Source organism: Eulemur rufifrons, chromosome 7, assembly GCF_041146395.1.
Source record: "Eulemur rufifrons isolate Redbay chromosome 7, OSU_ERuf_1, whole genome shotgun sequence".
Lineage (NCBI taxonomy): Eukaryota > Metazoa > Chordata > Mammalia > Primates > Lemuridae > Eulemur > Eulemur rufifrons.
The window spans coordinates 105,519,308-105,526,787 of NC_090989.1; the positions used below are offsets into that span (position 1 = coordinate 105,519,308).

Below are 7,480 nucleotides of genomic sequence, written 5' to 3' on the forward strand. Positions count from 1 at the left end.
TGCAGGTCTAAATCTCCAAAAGGAGTGGGGGATGTTTTAAAGAGACACAAAACATTTTTGTCATTTTTCCAACCCATTTCTCCTGTTATAAGATCACATGGTCTTTTCTCCATGTGTCTCTCTGTGTTTCTAAATTCCTCTTCTTACAAAGACTTCACATTGGATGAGGCCCACCCTAACAGCCTCATTTTAACTTTATCACCCCTTTAAAGGCCCTATGTCCAAATATAGTCACATTCTGAGGTACTGGGTGTTAGTGTATCAACATAAATTTGGGGAGACACAATTCAGCTTATATTTCTTTGTTAGCAATGGTAATTCATTAACAATAAGAAAACAGACACTATTTTTTAGTGTTACTATATGCCAGTATGACATAATAAGAAATATATTTGGTTTCTCCTCCCAGTTCCTGGCACAATAGCTTTTGTGCTTTGTTTTGTTTTTTTAAAGTTAACATTTATTGACAGCTTGTGCTAGATACTGTTCCAATACATTTTTTTTTTTTTAAGAGACAATGTCTCCCTATGCTGCCCATGCTAGTCTTGAACTCCTGTGCTCTAAACTCCTGTGCTCTAGTCCTGCCCCAGCCTCCCAAGTAGCTGGTATTATAGGCCTGGCACAATTGGTTTCTAAAACTGTTGGAGTGCTCACTTCGGCAGCACATATACTAAAATTGGAACGATACAGAGAAGATTAGCATGGCCCCTGCGCAAGGATGACACGCAAATTCGTGAAGCGTTCCATAAAAAAAAATAAAAATAAAAAAAAAATAAAACTTGGAATTTTGTGAGTGTTTAACGTGAGAGGAGCGAGCATCTTCTGTTATTCCTAATAAGCCCTTTTCAACCATCCCTGAGTTTATGCTGATGAGGTATCTCTTAGAGGATGGGGGCTGGTTGCCAGAGGAATCAAACAGGTAATTAGAGGATCATAACTTTGAGCCTCACCCCCAGAACCTCTGGGAAGGAAAGAGGGGCTGGGGATCAAGTCAATCACCAATGGCTGATGATATAATCAGTTATACTACTATAAATAACTGTTTGGATAGTGAGCACATGGAGGTGCTGGGAAGGTGGTGCACTCAGAGAGGGCATGGAAGTGTCCTGTCCCTTCCCCCAAACCTCGTCCTATGCATTTCTTCCATTTGGCTGTTCCTGAGTTATATCCTTTATATTAAACTGGTAATAGTAAGTAAAGTGTTTCCCTGAGTTCTGTGAGTCATTATATCAAATTATTGAACGTGAGGAGGCAGTTGAGGCAACCCTAATTTGTAGTCAAGTCAGACAGAAGGGTGGGTAACCTGGGGAATCACGACTTACAAGTAGCATCTGAAGTGAGGAGCAGTCTTTTATTGTTGTTGTTGTTTGTTTGTTTGTTTTACCTTTCTGTTTCAGCCCAAAATGCCAGTGAGGGTCAGTCTTGTGGGACTCCAGGCTAAACTGTAGGACTCCCAGTTTGTGTCCACAAAGAACTGGAGAATTACTTGGTGTGGGAAAGCCACACATGTGTGTTAGAAGTGTTGTGGGTATGGAAAAAACAGTTTTTCCTTTTAGCTAGACATTAAAATACACACACACACACACACACACACACACACGCCTGCCACATAAGGTAAATAGTATTTACTGATAAGGAAACTAAGGCTGAGAGAAGTAAAATAATTTAGCCATGATTCCAGAGATAGTATAGTAGGGCTAAGATTGGAACCCAGGTCTTCATGATTTGTTCTTTCAACAACTGTATCCAATTGCCATCCCTAATAGGATTATTGTGAATATATGTAATAAAATAGTGCATGTAAAGTATTTGGCACAGTGCCTGACACATAATGACTCAACAAATGTCGGTTTACTTCCCCTAACACTGTAGGCTTAAAGGATAATAGCATTTAAATCATCCCTTTCTCGCTCTCCTAGTTTTTCTGGAATGCCAGTTTGGAATATACTTAGAAATTTGGCCATAATGGTTATTTCTCTGGACTCAGTGTCAAATTCTGTCACTGTTTCAGTTGATGCACCTGTGTACATATGAATTCATAAAGGGAAGATAATGAAAGTGCTCTTAAATTTAAAAATAGTTTTCACAATTCTAATGCTTAGCAACTAGCATCAAAAAGGGAAAGAAAAGCACAGTAACATTCCTCTTCCTTTAAAGACCATCTTGTTTATAGAACCATCTGTATCTGTGAGTGCTTTAAATCAGCAGGAATTAAGGGAAATATAATGAACTCCAAGTTTAATATAGCAGCAAATTAACTATTTAAGATCTCTACCATGAACAGTATTTACCAATTCATACTGGTAAAAGTTGATGGTAAAATGACACATAGATGGTGTAACTTCCCAAACTAAGAAAACATCCAATAGCTTTAGAAATGCAATCAGAGAGGATTCTAAATGCAATTTTCTTTTGTTAGTTCATGGGTTACTTCTATAAATGCTATTTCAAAATGTCTAATAATAATAATAATGAAGACCTGGTTATGATGTTTGTAATCTATTTTTACCATTTATGGTCCCATATAGACAGTATAATATCACAACTGTGTCCTTTAGTTTCAGCTTTAAGTCAAGGGGCAGTCTGTGGTTTTTTTTTTTTTTTTTTGAGACAGAGTCTGGCTCTGTTGCCTGGGCTAGAGTGCCATGGTGTCAGCGTAGCTCACAGCAACCTCCATCTCCTGGGCTCAAGCAATCCTTCTGCCTCAGCCTCCTGAGTAGATGGGACTACAGGGATGTGCCACCATGCCTGGCTAATTTTTTTTTTATATATATATTTTTAGTTGTCCAGATCATTTATTTCTATTTTTAGTAGAGACGGGGTCTCGCTCTTGCTCAGGCTGGTCTCGAACTCCTGACCTCGAGCGAACCTCCAGCCTTGGCCTCCCAGAGTGCTAGGATTACAGGCGTGAGCTACCGCGCCTGGCCACAGTCAGTGGTGTTAATGGAGATTCCAGAGATGGTCAGCAAGCAATTTATCAGAAAATGCCACTTTGGGGAGGTAACCAGTGATTCAGCTATCTGCATTTCAATACCTGAGCCTTGGCTAATTAGCATACTAAATGTTAAGAAGTGGTTTTTACCAGGGGAAATTCATGGTTTATTTATAGGCTTCATGAATGTTAGAAATGGGCATCTTTGGTAACTTTAAAGATATTCATGGATGCTAAGTTATTTTAGGAACACTTTCTACCCTTACACAAATTGATGAAGCCTAAAATTTGTATGGTAGGGAGGTAACCTGAGGCTGGACTTCTAGATGATTTTGTGTCCATTTGTTGGTTCTGAGGTTTATTGACTGTCCAAGGCAGACCATGAAGCACAGGATCCTGGCTGTGGGTTGTTGTTTTATCTATCTCCAGTAAACTTCCATGCACAATACCCAAAGAACAGAGAGGTGGCATGTCTTCAAGTTTATAGAACAGGTTGTAAGAACTGTTTTTCAACCTGCTTGTTAATCAGTGTTTGTTAAATAAGTGTCTGTTTGTATGGCAAAATTGGATCTGAGGTTTGCTTTTCATTATAAGGGTAGCCAGTTTGCTGGAGAGGAGCCAACCTTTTCCCATCCAAGATGTTTCGAGGTCAGGTAGAATTCAAGAGCTGTGTCTAATCAAAATGACTTAGGTCAGTCACAGCGGCATTTCAGGGGATTCTTTTTCTTTAATTTTAATCTTTAATTTTCTACGGAAATGTTCAGATGACTCCTGGAAAAAATAAAATATATTAATATTAATATTAATTATCAGGCAGTTCCCAATAGACCCTTAACAATAATAAACATGAGATCATTTAAATGAATATTTTCCTTATTTCTTAGTTTTCAGTTATTATTCTTTTCCAGCTTCCTAGGAAATGGGGGACAGGAGGGCTGCAGAAAGTGTCCTTGAGAATCTGAATATTACAAATTAAGAAAAGCTTTGTCTTCAAGGAGAATAAAGAATTCATAGAGAGAAGAGCAGGAACCAGTACTTTTAGCCTTAGTTAAATTTCATAAACCATTTTGCCCAGGATAATGGATTTGGCAGAACACAAAATGCTTTTGCCAAATTCTTTTTTCCTCATTATGTAAAGCCACATGTTCTATGAAAGGGATTTAATGCAAATGTTGCAAATGTTTTTTAAAATATATTTTACTAGTAGAGACTACTGAGCTAAGGTAACCAAGCCCGTTATAACACAAGCCATGGGATTGTTTTAATTAATCAGTCACTTTCCTAAGGTATGATGAAATGGAATTTACCTACAGAGGAAATGGATTTTAGTTAAACCAGGAGGAATTGAGGTTGAATATATTTATCACCAGTGAGATTTATTAAACCTTGTAATATATGGAGGGCTTAGGAATGTAGCATAGGTTGACTAGACAAATAAAAATTCAGAGTTGGAAGGGGATTTTGGCAAGTTGCAACCTCATTTGGCCTCAGTTTCTGCTTCCGTAAAATTTAAAGGTTGGTGTATGTTGTCAAATCCCAATCTATTCATATGAAGGAGCAATTTTATGATTCACTCACTCACCATGGGCCCTATATTCCAAAACTTTTGCTAACCAAACTGCATCTAATGACTAATAAATCCTTTCTCAGATTTTTATTAATGAAACACATTAATCACTGCCTCTGATCAGTGTAAGACACCGGGTGAATATACTGTTGGCCAAAGCCAAAGAAATTTGATATTTTAGTTAACCTGTGCAGGTTGACTGTGGTTAAATTTATTATTTCCATCAGGCATTTTAAAACATAAGCAGTGCCAATTATATGAGGATAATTGTTTCCAGAAAAGGGTCATTTAAAGTGAGCTCATGTAAAATAGTGGTCACCACTTGAAAGCTTAAATTTTAAATTATGAGAATAATTTTATTTTCCATTATACTTACAGCTAAGGGTATATCTGTATCTAAAGGTGCCATAGAACAATAGTGAGAATAACAACAATGTTGTCTTGTTTTATTCTGGTGTGATTTTTTTCCACAAATCTTCACCTCACATTTAACTTTCTCAGCAAGCTCACAGAGGAGAGTCACTTGGGCTTTTGGGATAGGGCTTGAAATAGTCAAGCCTCAAAGATCTCCTTAATCCTTTGATACTCAAATCTTTCTTTTATGTAGGACCATCAGCCTTGCCCAGGATCTTTGACTGCAATTTGCAGTTGTTTTTTGTGCTGTGTCTTCATTATGTGGCTGAAAGATTACAAGCATCAGATGATTGTCAGAACAAAGATGTTGAAGCCAAAGGCAAGGCTGGATCTAGTGCTAACCTGGAAACAGAGTGGGGCTTTTTTTGGTAAGTGACCAGTTTATGAGTGATTTTTTTTTTTTCATATTACAATTGCTGTTTTTCCTCAGCAGCATTGTAATCTGGTATCCTTGGTGGGGGGGTTATTGGAGAAACTCCTTTAAGGAAAATAGTTCCTTGTCTGTTATCCACTGAAAAAGCATTATTAACCTGGCTGGCCCAGGAACTCCAGGTTGGGAACCAATAGGTCTTTTTTAGAGTCCTTCTGTCTCTAATATTCTTCCATTTGGTCACACATTCTTTTTTTTCTGATGTGGATATTGACAGCCTGAAGAGTTGTTATTTGCTGGAGGTCACGTGGCCAATTATCGGCTAAAGCAGGTCTAGAGTCTGGATCCTTGATGTTTTTTATTTTTGGATACTTCTATATTTTGTAGTTGCATCTGTTTATGATTTTATTTTATTTATTTTTTTTTATTTTTTTTTTTTAGTTTTTTTTTTTTATTTAATTTTACAGAATCAAAGAGTCTAACAGTGTATCTTGTTAGATACAGTATGTCCTCATAATGTATACATTATTTCTTGTACAATGATATGAAATAATATGGGAAATATTCATGATAAATTATTAAGTAAACAGTGCAAGTTAAAAACAATAGTTTCATATTTTTTTCCCCACCCCCCCTTTCCCGAGTCAGCACCTTCAAGTGTTACCACTCCCCAAACGGTGCGCAATGCACTCATTGTGTAGGCATACCCCCATCCCCTCCCCCACCCCCCACCTCAGTCTGATGTCCAATTGGTGTCGTTTCCAGATTTGTATTTAGGTGATGATCAAGGAAACCAATTTTCTGGTGAGTACATGTGATGCTTGTTTTTCCATTCTTGGGATACTTCACTTAATATAATGGGTTCCAACTCTCTCCAGGAGAACCATAGAGATGTTGTATCTTCATCATTCCTTATAGCTGAGTAGTATTCCATGGTATACATATACCACAGTTTACTAATCCAATCATGTATTGATGGGCATTTGGGTTGTTTCCACATCTTTGCTATTGTGAATTGTGCTGCTATAAACATTTGGGTACACGTGCCTTTGTTACAGAATGACCTTTTTTCCTTTGGGTATATGCCCAGTAATGGGATTGCCGGGTCATTAATCCAATTCATGCTTTGTGTTTAAGCTTTAAGATATTATAATTTGATTAAATAGAAATGCTACATATTAAAAACAACAACTACTTCCTCAGGAAAACTAATGGGTTACCTTTTAAAAAGATACTATATCTTGTTAATTCTAATAAAATCTTTTTAGTCTGGAGATCCAGATTAAGCAGAAACTTCAGACACTGGCACTCTGAACAGCACAAGTTAGTACAACCCAACTGGGGAATTTCATTTGTTAAATGTTGGGAAGACTTGGTGGCAGGTGGCCTCAGTCACAAGAAAGCCCCGTACATTGAACTGTCAAGATGGGTTCCTGGGGTGTGGGGGAGGGAGACAGTCTTCAGACTCTCACACTGGAGCCAGGGGAGAAGGGATAAGTTTGAGCATTCAAATTTGGAGCAAACTACAGTATTACTGGTCTTCAAACATTTTAACTTATACAATTTGGATTCATCTTAGATTAAATTATGGGACATACTCTCTGTAAATTGATTTATTCTATTTTATAATTAGAGAGACAGAGAAATCACCAATAATATGTAAAAAACAAGGCTAACCTGTAGCTTTGCATCAGTAGAATCTATATACACATATATATGCATAACCACAAATTTCTTTAAATGTGTGAAGAGAATAAGTACCAAATGTTAAGAAGGTGGAGTTCAGGTTGGCAGAGAAAGTCTAGAGTTAATTTGATTAGGAGTTAAGAAATGAGTATATCACAATAATCTAGAAATAATCTACATTTCACAAAATGTAACCCCTTCCTTAATAGTCCAATGGGAGAAAGCAGTGGGTCTCAACACTCAACCCAACAGCACCAGCATTACTGGGAACTAGTTAGAAATGGAGACTCTTAGGCCTCACTCCAGACTTACTGTATCAAAAACTCTGGCTGAGTCCAACAATGTCTGTTTTTATAAACCCTCCACACTAAATTTTGTGAACACTGGAATACATGGAGATTGAAAAATCTCCCCATCTGATTCTAATTCTGACATATATTCACATTCATCACTCCAAAAGTTTAAGAACCACTGCATAGCTGAAATTAGACTCTAAAGAAAAACAAAATAA

The 7,480-nt window shown here is 37.3% G+C and overlaps 1 non-coding gene across 1 annotated transcript; it reads left to right on the forward strand.

Moving 5' to 3' along the window:
* Positions 1-646: 646 nt before the first annotated feature.
* Positions 647-753, forward strand: LOC138388755 (U6 spliceosomal RNA). The gene has a single exon (XR_011234245.1). It is a non-coding gene; the product is annotated as a U6 spliceosomal RNA (small nuclear RNA).
* The last annotated feature ends 6,727 nt before the right edge of the window (positions 754-7,480 follow it).